We start from the raw sequence: 18,520 nt of genomic DNA on the forward strand, positions 1-18,520 counted from the left end.
AACAAAATTACATGCAAAAAAACCATTGGAATGAGGGGTGATGGGTCTATTGAAATGGCAGTCAATATAAGAAGCCAGAGGGTAATATAAACTTATTCTCAATCCAATTACACAACTATGTTACTTACATCCTGTTGAAGCTTTCTTCGTTGTAATTTTTTTTTTTTTTTTGCTATTTTTAGTAAGATTTTTCTACGTCTTCTTTTATGTTGATTTTTTTTTTCAAATCGACTTAAAAATATATACAAATCGTAGAAGAAAAAGAAGAAATTCTTGAAAGTAAATTCAGAGAATCTGTTTATTTGGTTTTTGTTGTGCATTTTTTTTTTTCGTATACTTAATTGATTTGCTTATAGCCTTGAACTTTTAAACTTTTGATAAAAGAATTTCTTTCGGGAGAATTTTGTTTTCGTACAAACAAAATCTATCCTCTCAATCGCAAGCAGAAAAGAGATCACATGTCGAAAAGTCTTTAAAAATTTTGATATTCAACCTGTGACGTCAAAGAATTTCAAGAGGCTTGTCATTGAATAGACTTTCATTGATTGGATTTATTTCGTTTTTTTTTATTTTTGTTTATTTAAATTTTCTGTTCTTGAATTGGAATTATTTGTGATGCCTAAGAATGAAACTAAAAAAAAAAACAGTCTGAAATAATGGAATTTTAAATTAGCTGTTAAAAGGAAATTATATGTTTTTATTTGAAGAGCAAATGTAAACTAGAGAGTTCAAGGATAGTATTTTTTAAAAATTCAAGAATTAAAATAGAACCAAAAAAGGATACACCAATTGGGAATTTATGAAGTCCGAAAATTTGAAGAGTGGATTTGAATATTTAAAGGGTTTTAATAAATTGAAAGAATCTTATTAATTTTAAACAAATAAATAATTTACATAGATTTAAATTCGATTTATATTAAAAAGGTTCAACGAATGATGAATTAAAATTGACTCATTTATAAATAATACATTATGGTTCTAATTAATTCCATTTTTAGTCACGCAAAAAAAAAGATATGAACTTGACATACAAAATAACTCACCTACTGGTAATATTCATTTGTAATTAACTTTAAAATTTATAGCAAAAATTAGAGGTAGGCGAATCAAAATTGAAAAAAAAAAACTGAAAAAGTTACAAAAGCTATGTGCTATTATGAGTGGGAATTTTTTATTACAAAACGTGTTTAAATTTCAACAAAAAATAAATTGGTAATTGATAAAATCATTTATAGGGAGCAAAGCCCTCAGATAGAATCACGTCTTGGCCATAAATTAAGGCGTCAAGTTCAAGTAGAATTTATCGATTGAACCCATATACATAATTTATTTTAAAGCTTGTCAAATCAATCGAAGGAGAATAAAAAATAGAATAGCCATCAATCATTTTCATGATTTTGGTTTTCAAGAGCTAAATTCTTGAAGAGCTGATTTCGTTTGACTTCCATAAATCAACTTTTTCGGACAAAGATATAAACAAAAATCAAAATAAAGTAAGCAGCATTTAGCAACACATTAAAGGTTGCCAATTTATTTATTCTTTCTGGTTTTAAGTTTTATAGTTAAAAATGTATTTTATAAAGTTCTAATTATAAACTAGAACTACAATAAAATATAGAATTGAATTAGACCTTTAAATAAATATTTAATAAGATAATACAAATTTACTCTTAGACTCGCGTAATGTTTCGCGTTTTTGCGAACATTTTTCAATATAAAATAAATTATGAAAAATAGCCTATGTTCATCCTCTAATTGATATCAAGACCTCTGTCAAATTTTATTAAAATCAAATGAGTATTGTAAGCTCCATGCTGACACAAACAGACAATTTTTTTCCTATTCTATATTAAATTTTACATATTTTTTATATGATTTTTTTTCTTCAGTATGAATATTTTCAAATTTGTACAGACTTCTCGAATAAATATTATTATTCGTTTAAAAATCCCACATATTTATTTAATTTCTACTAAATTGGCAACCATTAAAACCACAGCATGTTAACAACATTCTACTGTCACACTTCAATCTCAAACCTGTTGTATTAAAAACAGATACTTTTATGAAATGATACGTCATTATACACTATAGCTATCTACATTTTTTTTTAGTGATGTTTTGAGAAATGACTTTGTCAACCTTGAACTTCAAGTGTTTGTTTAAATTATCTCACAGTGAATGGCATGGAAATGTATGTAATCATAAAATTTATGACAAATAAAGTTGTCACAAAATATAATGAAAAAAATAATATCAACTAGGTAGTATAGAAATATATAAAACTGTCAAATTAAGTTACTAAATCCACATTTTTTAATAGTTTCTTTCACACCGGTTACAAAAAAAAAAAAATATTAATGAATATTGTGAAAATTATACAAATGACTTTTAAATGGGGAAAAGTTATGAAATACCTAAGCTCATCAAATCTTTATAATTTTAGTCACAAAAATTTTTTAACTTTCATTAATGACAATTCGACACGGTTGCAAGTTAATGATTTATTAAGTGTTTTCTGAAAAGTGAGTCTTTTTAGAAAGTTACTTTAAAATTAAATAAAAACACAAAAACAAAAGATAATGACGATGACTGTCCCAAGTTTTGAAAATTAATTGATTTTAAAGTAGAAGATAAGTGTGAACATTTCAATTGATTTTTCTGAAATTTAATTTGAACATTCCTCAAAAACGATTTTCTAGTGAATTTAATGAGAATACAATATATTCTCATTAAATTAAATTATTTACTAAAGATAACCAAAGTAAACCATCCACAATTGGGACATTATTTATTTTCTTTTAAAATAAAGAAAAAAAAACAATATTTAGAACAATAAGTTAGACAAATTGTTGTCCCAAATTTTGTAACAAACGAAAAACCCCAGTTTTTTAATTGAAGCGAACCCAAAATTCATTTTCCTTAAAAGTAAAAAAAATCTGAACAGTAAGATCAATAAAAATTTTGCTGTCACAAAATTTGTGACATACAAAAAACGACTGATTTTGTATAATCTTGGAAAAAGAAGCGGCCAAACATTTTGGGACATTATTATTTTCCTTAAAAATAAAAATGGAACAGTAAAAACAGTCTTAAAATTGCTGTCCCAAATTTTGTGACACATGAAAAAAAAAAACTTACGTTATTAAAAGCAAAATTGAAGCGATTCAAAATTTTGAGACATAATATTTATTTCTTCTAAACAACATGAACGATAAAAAATATTGATGATAAAAATTTCATTTTGGGAAACACGAAAAAATACTGGTTTTTTAATAAAAAAAAAATTGAAACGACACAAAATTTAGTGAAAAATTTTTGTTCCTTAAAAAATAACAAATATGTATTCATGAGATTAGCTGTCCCATATTCTGTGACACACGAAAAACTACTTTTCATAAGTTAAGTAAATTAAAGTTGTCCAAAATTTCGTGACATATGAAAGCTAAGAATCTTGTGAATAGTAAAAACTATACAAAAATTGATTTCTAGAAAAAAAAATCGAATTAAAAAACGTGTCTCAGCTTAATTAGAGCAAAATGTATTCACCCAAATATTGTGACATTTATCCAGAAGAATTTATCAACATTACATAATTAACGTCTATTTGTAGTTTTTAAAACTTAAAATACCCGGAAATTATAAACAAAAACTTTATGTCCTTAAAAATGTAAAATATTTCGTGTCCCAAAATTTCAGATATTTATTTTCACTAAAAAAAGTTGTTTTGACAAAAAAATAATGCAATTTACGGTTTAAATATTATCGAGGTAGGTTCAATTACTCTGGTTTTGCATTTAATTCTTATATATATAAACTGTTCCAAATTTTGGGACACTTTTTTGCAGGGAAAATATTTAAAATTTTTAAAAATAAGTCTAACTTTGACAAATAGCTAAGACGATTATATTTTTGTGACCCAATTTTTGTTTCACAAGGTAAAATAAAATCGAAAAAAAAAAATAAGAGAAATGTATAATAAATCTCTCGTTTTATTATTCAAAACAATGCAGATCATTAGTCTTCACAAAGAAAACCTCTTTAATAAACACATTGCATTATAATAAAAAAAAAAAGATTATTATAACCAAATTCTTCGAGGTCAAAAACCAAACAATTTTCCACATCATCTTATTCAAATTCTCTCTCCAAAAAATAAAAAGCCCAATTGTAGGTCATCATCTCATGGTTTTGTTTGGACCAAAAGAAAGCCTTTTTTAAATGTTTGCAATCATTCTTGTGATCAATTTATTTTCTTTTTGTTGTTGTTATTGTACCTAAGTACTCTACTGATCGTCCAAGCCGACCGACCGACCAACGACTTAAAAAGAATGCGCAACAGAGGATGGATGGCTAGTTATTTGATTAAACAACTCAAATGCTCGGATGGAACCCCTTTTCACCTACTCAAATAGAACTTAACACAAAAATGCCCCCAGGGAGTAAGAAGGAAAAAGATCATTTCTGTTGGGGGGGAACAATATGAAATGATCATTTGAAATTGTTTGCCATACCTATAGACCAGTGTGAACGTTCCATCAGAACATTTTTTCCGGTTTAGATATATTTATTACTTCGCTTCTCCCTTCGCTGTTTATATCCAAATTCGGTAGACAAGCCATAAAAAATTTGTGGTGCGCGGTTTTTATTCTCTTTCCTTTGCCAATGAATTGATAGATGTGTGAATAGATAACTAACTCTTCTACAGGAAAGCCCGATTAACTATAAAGCCCTATGGTACAACAACACGTGTGTGGTTGTTTTTTCGATATTCAAATGTGTGGTGCCCATTGACCGTGATGGTTGCAAGCCACATATAGTGGGCAGTTAAATTGTATATAAACAAATATTGTCAGATTGTGAAGGTTCTCTTTTTGCTGGCCACCCAAATTTGGGACACTTCGTGCATGACCATGAATAGGTACTATTTATTATTTTTTCGATCTCACAATTTTGAACAGGATCTGTCAAAAAACTTTCATCACTTTTCTCTCCCGCGATAAAAAATTATTTTTCATCAACTTTTTCAGAAAAAAAGAAGACAACAAATTGGAGAAATGTGCCTTTCAAAATTACCGCGACGACACTAACTGATAAAGTCTGATTTGATTTGGAATTAAAAATTCATCATGTACAAGTTAAACACGAAAAAGGAACCAAACCTGTTCAATTACTTGTTGCAAGCAAGACACATAGCAAAGCAATAAGTAAAAAATAAATTTATTAATTGCTCCGACAGACGGACGCCAGGCAAAGTCAGAAATTTTGTTTTCTGTTTTTTTTTTTTTTTCTTATGAAAGTCTTGTTTTCGCACCTTTTTTTTTGTGTCCATTAGGCTTCTTTATTTTATTTAAACTTAATTAACTTCTATGTGTCGTATGAGACTTTTTTAAGGACATTTTTTGAGGCTTTGCAATTTTTCTTTGATTCCATAACTTGCCCTTAAAAAAAAATTGATGATTCAGAAAGTTGATTTGAAAAGAAGCCCACCACACAGCTGCTGCACCCACAATGCAAATATGAACTCAAGACATCTTCCATTCAAGTCGATAGAAGTTCTTGTCGTCTTTAAAAATAATATACAAACAAACAACAAAAAATTTTGTCATCACCAACCAAGTCCCCAGACGCGACAGCTGTTGGCGCATATAATCTTTAATGCAGTTTACTTCTTTTTAAGACTTTGGATGCGATGATGATGATGATGGTAATGTATTTTGCAAATTTGAATTTACAAGAAGTCTCTTTGTGTGTGTTGTGGAGTCGTCAAAAGTTACAAAGAAATCAGCAAAACAAACACAAAACTAAACAAAAAAAAAAAAAAAATAATTTACAAAGTATCAGTGGCGACATTGGGTGAAATGATATTTTATGCAGAAAAGTCGTGCGACAGGTTCTGTTTTTTTTTTTTTTTTTTTTTTTTTAATCGTGGGACACAGAGAAGTATAATTCTATGCGTGTGACAGTAGAAATTATGATGACAGCAAAACATTTTAAATGTTGAATTTATAACAAGTATAATAAACGATAGAGGGAGTATGAGGATTAAATTATATATTTAATGAGATTGGTAGTAGGTTAATAAAAAAAAAATATCAAGATATAACTGATATGACCTTCACTATAGAAGATAATAAGTTTGAAAAAAAAAACTTTGAAATAAAAGATTTTTAAGCAAAATAAGTGTGTCCTAAATTTTGGGACAGACAATTTTGATGTGGCAGATAGCAGTTAACAAGTTTATAAGGCTCGCATTGAAAAAAGCCCTCGATACGGAAGATTATTCAATAAAATAAATGTGTCCCAAATTTTGGGACACGTTTAAATGCTACGCAAACGATGAAAATGAATCGCTTTTAAGCTTAAAAATAAGGTCACATGCAACGCAAACGATAAAATTTAATCTTATGCAAAAATGCCGTATAGTACCTTAAAAACAGTTGTCCCAAATACTGGGCCAGGTTTCAGTATTTAGTTAACGGGGTAAATTAATCATTTTTAAAGAAAGCTTGTAGACAAAATATAGTTATAGTTAAAAAAAATTTCTTTAAGAACATCCAAATAAATTATCATCAGGTTAATTCAGACCGACCCAAATTTTGGGAAAGGCTAGATTAAATTGAATCGTTTACTGAATAATGCAATTTAATCACTTTTAAACTTAAAAATAAGATTTTGTAACCATAAAATAAATGGGATAGTTTGAAAAAATCAATTTCGCCAGGAATTAAGCTTGTCAACATTTTTTGGGACAATCTCAAACATTAAGTTACCGATGCACATTACATGTTCATCCCTTTTAAGCTTGAAAATATATCAATAAATAATAACTTTAAGTAACTCAAATAAAAAATTGGGACAGAAATTTGGGACAGTGAATTTTCTTCGAATATAGAGAAAAAATAAGTAACAAATAAGTTCCAAATGGGCTTTAAATAGGGTTCAGTTGAACAAAAATTTCAAAATTAAATATAATAATATTCATAAAGTGTGTCCCAAAATTTTGGGATAGTCAAAAATATTCTCTAAGGGAAGTATATGTAGTTCAAGAAAATTAAATTTGTTGAAAAATTTAAATAATTTTCTTCACCACCGCTGAATTGTAAAATAACTCAATAAAAATTCGCGCGTAAATTCGAAAATCTTTACAATTCAATTGCCATTCAAAATCGTTTAAAATGTTGTACACGGATTCAGAGAGAGAGAACAAAATAATAATAATCTCCTTCGACAGCTGATCAAATTTTTGATGGCCGAAAAAAAAAAGAAATAATATTGTCACAGTCAATAAAATCATTTCTCTTGTAAAACACACACACAAACACAACAAAATTGAAAGGATGTCATAAATTTGCTTTCTGTTTTTTTTCCTTTTCATTTCACTCGATTTTCAATAATTTTTTCGTTTTTTTTGCTCGCATTTATGTGTGTGCCTTGAAGAGTGTTCTGCTCCTGTCCGTGACCGTGATATCGCCTGTCAGTCTAGTCACTTAATATCTTGTCTATCAAAACATATTTTTATAGCCTGGTATTGAATTGTATTTAATTATTGATTTACTTTAATACATACATCGTCTTTTGTTCGTTTTTAGTAGAGTCCTGTGGTTCTGTGTCCTTGAAGATAGAGAATCAAAATCTATATCACGTGTGTGAAATTGTATTCTATCCTAAATTTAGAACTTTCCTTAGTTATGATTTTTTTTTTCTTTTAGAATGGTATAAGAAATAAAATTGGTATGTGATTGGCATTTAATTCCTTGCAATCAATTTGATTTCTATTTATAAATATAAGTCGTCATTGACAAGAGTGAACGGAGAGAGATAAACTTGCTTCAAAATGAAAGAAATACAAACAAAAAAAAACAAGCGAAAAATGTAAATTGTATATATTTATTCTGCTAACCCACTCAGGTAAAAAATATGTATGTCTCATGTTGTTTGTGTTTTAAATAAACAACAATCATATATAAACTTACATAGTTTGGTGCAATGAATTTTTATTTATTTTTTTTTTTTTTTTTGCATTTGCAAATATTGTGACAAGCACGAACTTCTGCATTTAGAGTTAAGGTGGTTAGTGCACAGTTGCATTTTATCATTTCAAAAAATGACGTAATTAGAAGAATCGATGAACAAATTTTATTTGAATAAAATTATATAAATGACTTAGTCATAACACAAATAATATTGAACAAAGCAAATAAGTTTAGATATTCGACTGTAAAGTCACCATTTTCTATGAAATTGTGATGAATTTAGGTGGATTCTACAAATTTGGGACAGTTTGATTAAGTTTTATATTATTTTTATAAAATTTGGGAAAATATAATTTTTGTATTCTATCATTCCTTTTATAATACAGCAAAACAAAAGCAAATTTTTTAATAAAATATTCAAAACACGAACTGTCATAAATTTTGGGACACTAGATTTCATTCTTAATCTTTTTGGTAATCCCTTAATCATTTTTTTTTTTACTTTTTTTTTTAACAAATGATAATTTATGTTGTCTTACCTCTAATAAAATACACTGTCCCAAAATTTTTTGAAACCTAGAAATCTCGTAGTTTTGCGTTTGAGTACTGAACTGGGTTTAAAACATTTTAAAAATGCATATAATACTCTAACTTGAGAGCGTGTGCCAAAGATTGTGACAGATTTTTTTCAAAAATTTCTGTGTCCCAAAATGTCATACATTTTCCCAAAACACCATTAAATAGTTGCTGTTAGTTATAATTTCACAACAAACTCTGATTTTTTTTAACGAAAAAGGATTTAAGCTGATGATTAAGACACTCTTATTATCTGTCCCAATTTTGGGACATTGGAAGAAAACAAATTTTTTAAAAGATATTTTTACTTAAGAATTTAACCAAAAAATATACATGATTCAATTAAAATAAATAAATGAAAATATTATTTTCTGACTTGGCAACGTGTGTCTCAAAGATTAGGACATAAAATTTTTCATCTTTTACGATGCCACCACCCAACGTTTTATTTTCATCATTTTATTTATTTGTTATTTGCACAATTGTTTTTGTATAAACATTTCATTTATATAAAACAAACCAAACAAAAAAGGGGGTAAACAATATTGTCGCCAGATAACATCTCAGTTGCTGTCACAAAATAAAAAACAAAAAAAAAAATAAAATAAAAGAAAAAAATACTTAATGCAATTGCAATACAAGACTATATGTACTTTTTATATCTCTCTTACCTAATCAAAAACTTGAAAGAAAGGACAGAAAAAAAAAATGCATGAAAATTAAGAGCAAACAGACAACAAACAATACCAAGTCCAACACCAAAAAATAAAAAAAAAAAAAAAATCGTGAGTGGTTGAATGGGGACTTTATCCTTCCTACACTCTCTTATCCTGTTCTCTAGACTGGAGTTTGATACAAAAAACTACACTCGTAATGTTACACTGTCTCGTGTAGTATAGTTGTCTTTGGGTTTATTAAGTGGGCTGGTCTGGTACCCAAAACAATAAAAAAAAATGAAGAAGTAAAAAAAAGATACTACCAACTCTAAACAAAACCTTTGGATTGGCTTTAACTGTACCAAGGATATTACGATTGGATACGAATTTCTTTTTCTAGTTAAAACCCTATCACTGGCATAGATCGGAATTCTATTTGACTTATGATTTCCTATGTTTTTTTTCTGCAGAAAAAAAGGCATAGAACTCGAGGTTCATTGGATTTTTGCATTTTCTATCCACACAAGATGAACTTGAATCGAAAAAGATACATCGAACAAAATAGAAAAAAAAAAAAAAAACAACAAAACAAAAGAGGTTACTTCTCTCTCTATACTCCATGTTCATCGTCGCCAGCCTCGTCGACCACAACTTCCGCTTTGAATACACAAACAGTTTGCGGGCGGTCGAATGAATTCTGTCTGTCCGACGACAATGAAGGTATTTGCACAGAAGTACCACAGGGTTGCACATTTGGTTGGTGTTTTTCTTTTTTTTTTTTCTTTTACTACGAGTATTACAATTATTTTCTTTTTCATTTCCTTTCTCCATTTTAATAGTATTTTTTTTTGTCTTTACCTTCATTCTACTGAGCTGGCTGCTACTACTCCTGTGTGTTATTGTTTTCAACATTTCTTTTTTCATTTTTAAATTATGATGATCTCTCTTTGACAAAAATCATTCAACATGGTTCCCTTTTTATTTAAGTAGATATTTTATGTGACATTTTTATGATGACCCGATCTGGTCAGTAGTTCTAATTCGTTTGCCATTTTAATGCAATAAATTGGAAGAGATAGTAGTTATTGAATGAAAGTAAAAATATGATGAAGAAGAAATTCGATTTGCTTCGGTCTGTCTGTGTGTATGGTTGTTATGAAAGTGATTTTTTTTTTTCATTTCTTTTGGCATAAGTCAGATGTCAATTCAATTCTATGATTATTAAAAGGTATAATATGATGTCCAGCTGCCATGTAAAGTGTCACATAAACTAGGTTGTGATTTTGTGTCATATCTATGAAAGGTTCATTCATGTAGGAAAAATGTTATTTAGTCATTGTTTGATTAGAGACGGTTATCGACTTTAGTATTTTTTTTTTTTATAAAATTTACAAGTAAAGTTATTTTTTAAGAGATTTTTTTTATAATTTTAAAGGACAGATGTGATAGGGCCCATTCATTATGTCAATTTCAATAGAGTTATGGTTTTTTACGAATTGAAGTGTCACAAAATTGGGACAAGTTATTTTTTTTTAAGGTACCTAGAATTCTAGGTATCATGAATTATTATAGACATATTTAAATATATTCGTTTTAAAATCTTTAAAGTCCAAGTTTATACCGCATTTAAGAACCTAAATGTTACAGGTTTGTCCCAAAATCTGTATTTTTTTTTTAATTAAGCAAAAAATGATAGCAGATATTTTTGACAATTTATTGAAAAAAAAAGATAGAAATAAAATTTTGAATAGTCAGAACTGTTCCAAATTTTGGCATGGAAATTTAATTTTGGAACAAGCTTAAATGTCCTTAAATTAAGAATTGTTTTTTTAATTTAGCAAAATGTTACAGAATTGCTTAGAAAAAATCCAAATAAAACAAGTTTATGATCATCCCAGCTGTTCCAAATTTTAGGGTATTGATAAAAAAAACTTAGTAAAAATAGATGTATTTTTTAATTTGGGATAATAAATGTCAAAGTTATTGAAAATGATGCAAATGAGATAAATTCTTATGGTTGAGAACTGATCTAAAGGATATGGACACAAAATTTTTGATCACGCTGAAATATTCCAAAATTAAGACTTTCCTTATAGAAATGGAGTGCGTCTGTAATTTTTTTTTTAAATTAAATGTGGCAATGTCATGAAAAAGATCCAAATATAATAAAAATTCCTTATCATTCAGGACTGTTCTAAATTTTATGGTATGCTTAAGGGCCGAAAACTAATAAAAATAGTACCTACATTATAGTTTTTTTTTTTAATTTTTGAAAAAGATTCTTATTTTTCACAACTGTTCCAATTTTTCAAAACATAAATCCTGTTTTCGAAGGAATTTACATGCCCTTAAATAAAAATTAGGCCAAAATAGCTAGGCAGAACTACAAAATTTTGGATAAGTTATCCTTCCCTAAACTATTTTTGTACCAAACTTTATTTTCAATGTAAAATTTTCAGATTTTATTTTCATTTTTTTTTTTTTTTAATAAAAAAATGTTTTGTGATAAATTGGGACAGCGAGTTAAAGCTTTTAACACAATTGATAGATTTAGGACCACTTTTTGTGAGCTTTTTCATTTTTCGAAATTTAAAATATACCTATTTAAAGTGTATACCTACATTTTTTTGGGACAAAAGTAATCAGCAAAAAAAAAAAAATATTAGGACACATTGGGACAGCAATTTTAAGCCTATTTAAAAAGATTTTACCTAAAATTTTTACTTTGTTGCATATAAAAAAAATTAATAGTAAAGCAAAGATTATGGGTTACATTGAAACAGCGGGTTGATGGACAATTTAAAACTTTAGGACAAGCTTTTCTTTTTTGAAATTCCAGATACATAAAAAATAATATTTTGAGAAAAAAGTCGTCAATTTAAAAAAAAAAAAAAAAAATGGGACACATTGGGACAGCAATTTCAAGCACATTGTTGCATAGAACAAAAAGTACTTCAACTCCTAGTTAGAACATATCCTTGCCCATTCCCTATAGAAAACACGAACACGACCCTACCTTCCCACACATTTTTTTTTTTTACTTTTTTAAATAATTGAAACATTACAAAACGTTGACAGTTTATTTCTCTAGTGGCCGCATCCAAATGAATTTCTCACAAAAGGGCATAGTAAAGAAAACTACTCATTCGTATCTAAACAATACACGTTACACCCGCAACCATCATGATTAATGATTTTCCACCTTCTAAAGAGATATACACAAATGAAGTTCATAGGTAAAAGATATCTCTACTCTTGAAAAAAAAATTTTAAAAATAATTAATCATCACATCATATACCACCACCACACAATATTCTATTCAGTGAATTTTTTGTTGATGTTGTTGTTATTTTCTATTCCTTCGTTCTATAACTTTCTAAAAACCAACAACAAACGTAATGATAACGGTGATGGTTGCTTATTTGTATATGGTAATAATAATAATAATAATAATTGTGATTGCCCTTTCTTTTATTTTTGTAGATAGATTTGTATCTTTTTTGATTGGAGACCTACTATAAGCAAGTAAAAGATACTACTTAGAATACCAACGACCCTGAACGCGCTATGAAATAAAAATTGTTTTTTTTTTTGTAAGTTCGTTGTGTTCGGTGCGAATGCGGAAGTGAACTTGATTTTTATATTCTGTTTATATAGCGAAATTCTCTCCAACTCCAGACAAGAGATACAATTTTTTTTTTTTTTTTCATTTGAATAAAAAAAGATAAAGATATACTCAGATATACTCAGAGAGTAGGTATTTATCTTGTGTATATTTTTGTGTTAAGCCGTTAATGGAAATTCCATGATCTCATTAAAATGTGTTGAGATAAATTATCATTTTTTTTTTTTTTGGTTTGAGCAAAAAAAAAAGTATTTACTCATCCAGATGTTTAATTTTTTGGTGCGCAAATAAATTTGCTACAATTAATGTGCGCAATTTATCGACTACGATTGTACATGATGTCATAAGCATTAACAAAAAAAAAAATTCTAAAAAATTCTTTTGTACTTAATATATCATAAAAACCAACAAAAACATTTTTATTGTTTTTGAACTAGCACACGTCCTTCAAAAAAAATTCTATTCATCAGCTTTTTTCACTTGTATCCTTAATTTTATTTTTTTTTTCTATTTAATATAAAATGATATATATACAATAATATAAATATTATCATATACAAGCTTGTGTTAAAATAAGTTTAAACTAACCCTGTAGGGGCTATGATATTATAATACTCATATAAGAGTTTTAACGTCCTTTTCAATACAACCTACAGCTGTGTACTTTCTAAGAAATAAGAAAATCCTTGAATGGAAATTGCTTATTAAAAATTTATTTACGTTCTAGTTCTTTTGCATTCAATGTGGAGAGTTAGGTTTTTGTGCATTTTTGGTATTCAAGGAAATATAAAAAAAAAAGAACTTTTATGTGATATCTTTTTATACAGGTGACTGTAAGTGATTTATCTATTTGGGTTAACAGCTCGGCATTTTAGTTTCGTTTTGGGCAAATATTTGCTGAGTGAAAATATTCAAGAAATTGGGACAGTTTTTTTTTTTTTCGTTAAAGAAACTTACTTTGAAAGTTAGAATGAATCATGGATAATTTTTGATGATACATACCTGAAATGAAAAAAAGAAAAAAAAAATGTTTGAAAAAAGTGAATTTAATGGAGAAATATTATGTCCCAAATATTTGGGACAGACAAGAGGTAGCAAAAATAGAAAAAAAAACTAATTATGGTTTTATATAATTTTATATGGGGTGGTGTACTAAAAATGTATAAAATTAATATAAATTTTGACTGTCACAAAATTTTGGGACAGTATAAAAATTATTGCAAAATGTTTATATAAATTTTACTTATCTTATAACTTATAAACTATATTTTGAAGAGTAGTAAATGTCCCACAATTTGGTAGAGGAAGAAGTTAGTAGAAAAATCATATACAAGGTTGTATAACATTTTGTGGGTGTGATCTGACAAAAAGGTAGGTATTTAAATGTATCTAATGAAAAATTATTCGACTGTCCTAAATTTTGGGACAGTATACAAATTATTAAAAATTTAGCGTAAATAGCGATTTTTAATTTTTTTTTTTTATTTTTACACAACGTATATTTTGAGAAGTACTACAAAATGTAGGACAATTTGATATAGGAAGATTGTAGTTCAAATAAAAAAAAACACGCTATGGGTCGGTAAATGCTTATGGAACATACTTCTCTTTTTGAGAATTTCATATATTTACTTAAAGTGAAAACTTAATGACAAGGATGAATTTATTATCTCTTCGACTCTTTAATATTTTTTTTTATAATTCTCCTTAAACTACACTTGATCACAAACCTTCCTGTTTTTTCACAAAAAAAAAAAAAAAAAAACATAATCCTACGACATTATTGAATTAAAACTCATAAAAGTACCATTTTTAAGCCAATTATAGATGTAAAAATTCTTAACCAGCATAATGCTCACACACTAACCCTCTGATTAGACCTAACACATTGTTTTCAATAATTTTATGACTTTTCGATTTTATCTCGCTGAAAAGAATGTCTTTCTCATGATATCAGAAGAAAAAAAAAATCAAACTTAATTAAAAAAAATTTGTTTAATATCGTAAACTCTGTTCTAAATTTTAGAAAGACAAACTTAGTATTTATGTGGTTATAAATATATTAATTTAATTTGTTTGAACAATGCAGAGTTCCAAAAAAGGGCTCCAAGTTGGCTTACATTTTTTTTTTTTTTTTAATTTTAATTTAAGATTTTCTTTGTTTACCTAGAGCAAAGCGCAAAACTATTTGTAAATTAGTTTTATTTTTAATTTACAACATTTCTCCCAAATAAAAAAAGAACTCAAATAAAGAACAATAATTTAAACTGAAAAATATGGAAGTGTCCTAATATTGGGACAACTGTTCTGATTCTGAAAATTTTTGAATTAAAATTTTTTCCCAAATTACAGATGTGTACTTTTATTCTATTCTCTTTTAATAAATATTTGACGAAAAAAGAACTAATAAAAGCAATAAGTTGAACAAAATTTAATTAAGTTCCTCATAGTTAACTTTTTTTGTATTTATTTATTCAAGGTCGCTTCCATGTTAGATAAAAAAAAATAATAGAAAGAATAACAAAATTTGTATTGCGTAGTTCAGTGACGTGCAAATTTCGTTAAAATTAATATAACAAAATCAAATATCTTCAAACCAAAAAAATGAGGGGTTCCAAATGATAAAACGCAAACAACAACAAAAAAATAATATTATCATATAAGATAAGACTACGAGTACTTCAGCTTATCAGTAGGTATCAATAAAACGTGAACTGAACGATATTCAATTTATGGCATTTATTACAATGTCAATATCATGAATGTTGAAAATTGTTCGTTTTTTTTTGTTGTTGTTTATTTCTTCAATGTCGTTGTAATTTTGTTTTTCATAATGAAATAATGATTTGGATAGAAATGTTTTTTTTTTCACACCTGAATGAATTTAAATAATTTGTTTTTGTTAATTCTTTAGCTCCTGAATGTTGTTTACTTTAATTTCAATTGGACGAAAAAATATACAGTGGGAAGTGATTAATGCAAAAATTAAACTTTTTTTTAGCATTTATTTCAGAAATTTGATTTACGTTGGCATAATTTTGAAAAAAAAAAAAAAAAAATTAGCAAGTGGGAACTGTCCTAAAAATTAGAATTTTTTTGTAAAACCCTCCAATTTTTTCTTAAAATGTTAAAATTAAAATTGTACGTCTAAATGTCATAAAACATACATCCTATTTTAAGTGAATGTCCCAATTTTATGAACAAACATCATGTGTCCCAAATTTTGGGACGCCTTAAAAGACTGAACTAAGGATTTTATTGATTGATGTTATAGAAACGCTTGCAAAGTTAATATATTTTTTTTTGGAAAAAAATCAACATAAAATTCCTACCTATCCCAAATTTAGAATAATATTTGCAAGCTTTCCAATGTGTCCTAAGGTTTTAAAACTGTTAGTAAATCAAATTTCAATCTTTGAAAATATTTAATTCATATTTTGCTTTTTCCAAAAGTGTCCCAAAATTTAACCAAATTGCCCTATAAATCCACTGTTAATTGTTTTACTTTCTTACAAATTTACGTCATTAAATTAAAGTACGTAAGTGATTCTAAATACATATTTCCTTAAAAAACAACTTTTACTTATTGTTCAGTATACGTAATTACTTTTCAACTAAAATTATTATAATCAAGCATCATAATCATTATCTGTGATGCTAAAAATATCGAAGTCATTGTCTTCAACGTCAAACGTCAAACTAATTGTAAACTCAGATAAGTTTAGTTGCTGAGAACAAATTATTGCGAAAAGTATCTATATACAGCAATGTGATGGATTTTTTCTATTTTTATAACAATAAATTGATAAAAATTCAGACAGACACAGGTCTTTAGCATTTGTGCACATACTCTTGATGAGTTCAAAAACAAAAAAAATTTTTGCACAATCTATAAGTGGTTATCCACTAATGAGCATCATTAAATAGTTTTTTTGTTTTGCAAAGTTATTAGAGAAGGGAGAGAAGACAAAGTTTTAAAGGTTGTCCCAAGGGGAGATAAATTCACAAACTTTGTCGAGTATAACTACGCAGATTGGGTATCTCCATCCTGCAACAAGTTATACATCTCCCCCACATCTGGTACACTTTCTAAAAGACCTTAATTCTCTCAAACCCGATAAATCGTTACCTAAATTCTATTGATTTATAGAGATTTTTATCTTCATACTTTTCCCTTGATTATTTCGTTTGGCAGATATAAAAATGTTTCCCAGAGATTGATTGATGAAAATTGAATTGCACACGCACTGAGAGTGAAACAAGTTTATTTTGTTCTGTAGCTAGTAAGTAAGTAGCTCTGGTACGAAAAGGAAACGTGTCACATGAAGTGACGTTCTGCATATCCAATGAGATACAAAAAGCTTATAAGTGAGCTGAGTTAGCACTGAACTGATACTAGTGTGTACCTACTGTGTTTATATCAGTTTATCTCTGCAAACTTGATAATGGGACAAAGATACTCAGATACATTATTTATCATTTTATAAACAAGTATGTGAGCTGCTGGTATTGTGTGTTGGGTGGCAATTTAGCGTTTATACGAGTAAGCTACACGATGTAATTTTAATATTTTTATCATGATTTCTTTTTTTTTTTTTTTTTTTTTTTTTTTTTTTTTGGTGTTTCGGATGGAAGCACCGAAAAAATATTTGGAACAAATTGCAGGCGGTGTTTATATTGTTGATTTGTATTTTTTTTTGGGGGTTTTCAGGAAGTAATGTAGTTGCTTCTGAAGCGGTTCCAAATTTAGGAGAATTTATTAGTTTTATTAAATTTACAGGTGTAAGTTTATTCACGTCACAAATTGAAAAAAATACAACATCTTGACACAATTTTCACTTTTTTTGTATCCACTTGAATGTGTTCTAAATTTCATGATATCAACAAATTGGAATCATATTCCATCACAAAAGTATGCAAGCCTTGAAAGTATTTTTTTTTTAAGTTGTCTTTCCCCAAACAATTTTTCTTTAATTCTTTGTTCTTTTTTTTGCGTTTGGTAAGATTTTCTTAATGTTTCCATCTACAAACATTTGTTTCAATTTTTTAAAAGACCTAAGGTCCGAAATCTTGAGACAGACAATTAATTCTTATTGGACATTTTGTAGGCAAAGTTTTGTTTATTTTCATATCCACCATAAATAGTAGAATAGAAGTAGTAAAAAGATTTAATAATATCAAACAAATTTTTTGAGGTCATAATGGATTGTTCAAATTTAACATTTGTTTAACATTAAAGGGGCTTAAATATGTGCAACTTTATTAAACAACACCCACTTTCGACTTTCAAATGAAATAATAGGAATTAAATTTACATTTGAGGTCTTAACATAACTACTTTCATAAAATCTAATTAATATAAATAGTCATCACGTATCAAAAAATAGATTCTCTCGAAATTTGTTTGATCTTCTTGTGAAAAATATAAATTAAGGTCTTGACTTAACAATTGCTGAATCGAAACTTAAGCATTTAAGTTCTTCATAAATCCTTATGTGACAGTTTATGCAGAGGAACAAGCAGGGAATAAGAGTTTATGTTCAACATAAATTATTTAAGTTTCGATTCAGCAAATGACCCTAAATAACATATAGTTTTGTCTTATTGTTTAAAGCCTGAAGGTAACAGTGCAACAACAGGTCTAGAATAACTTGTCATATTTGCTTAAAAACGGAATTTCATAAGC

At 27.5% G+C, this 18,520-nt stretch overlaps 1 protein-coding gene across 4 annotated transcripts in view; it reads right to left on the reverse strand.

Moving 5' to 3' along the window:
• Positions 1 to 18,520, reverse strand: part of LOC129913609 (centaurin-gamma-1A) — a 338,022-nt gene that overhangs the window by 37,780 nt on the left and 281,722 nt on the right. The window lies entirely within an intron of this gene.

Source organism: Episyrphus balteatus, chromosome 3, assembly GCF_945859705.1.
Source record: "Episyrphus balteatus chromosome 3, idEpiBalt1.1, whole genome shotgun sequence".
NCBI lineage: Eukaryota > Metazoa > Arthropoda > Insecta > Diptera > Syrphidae > Episyrphus > Episyrphus balteatus.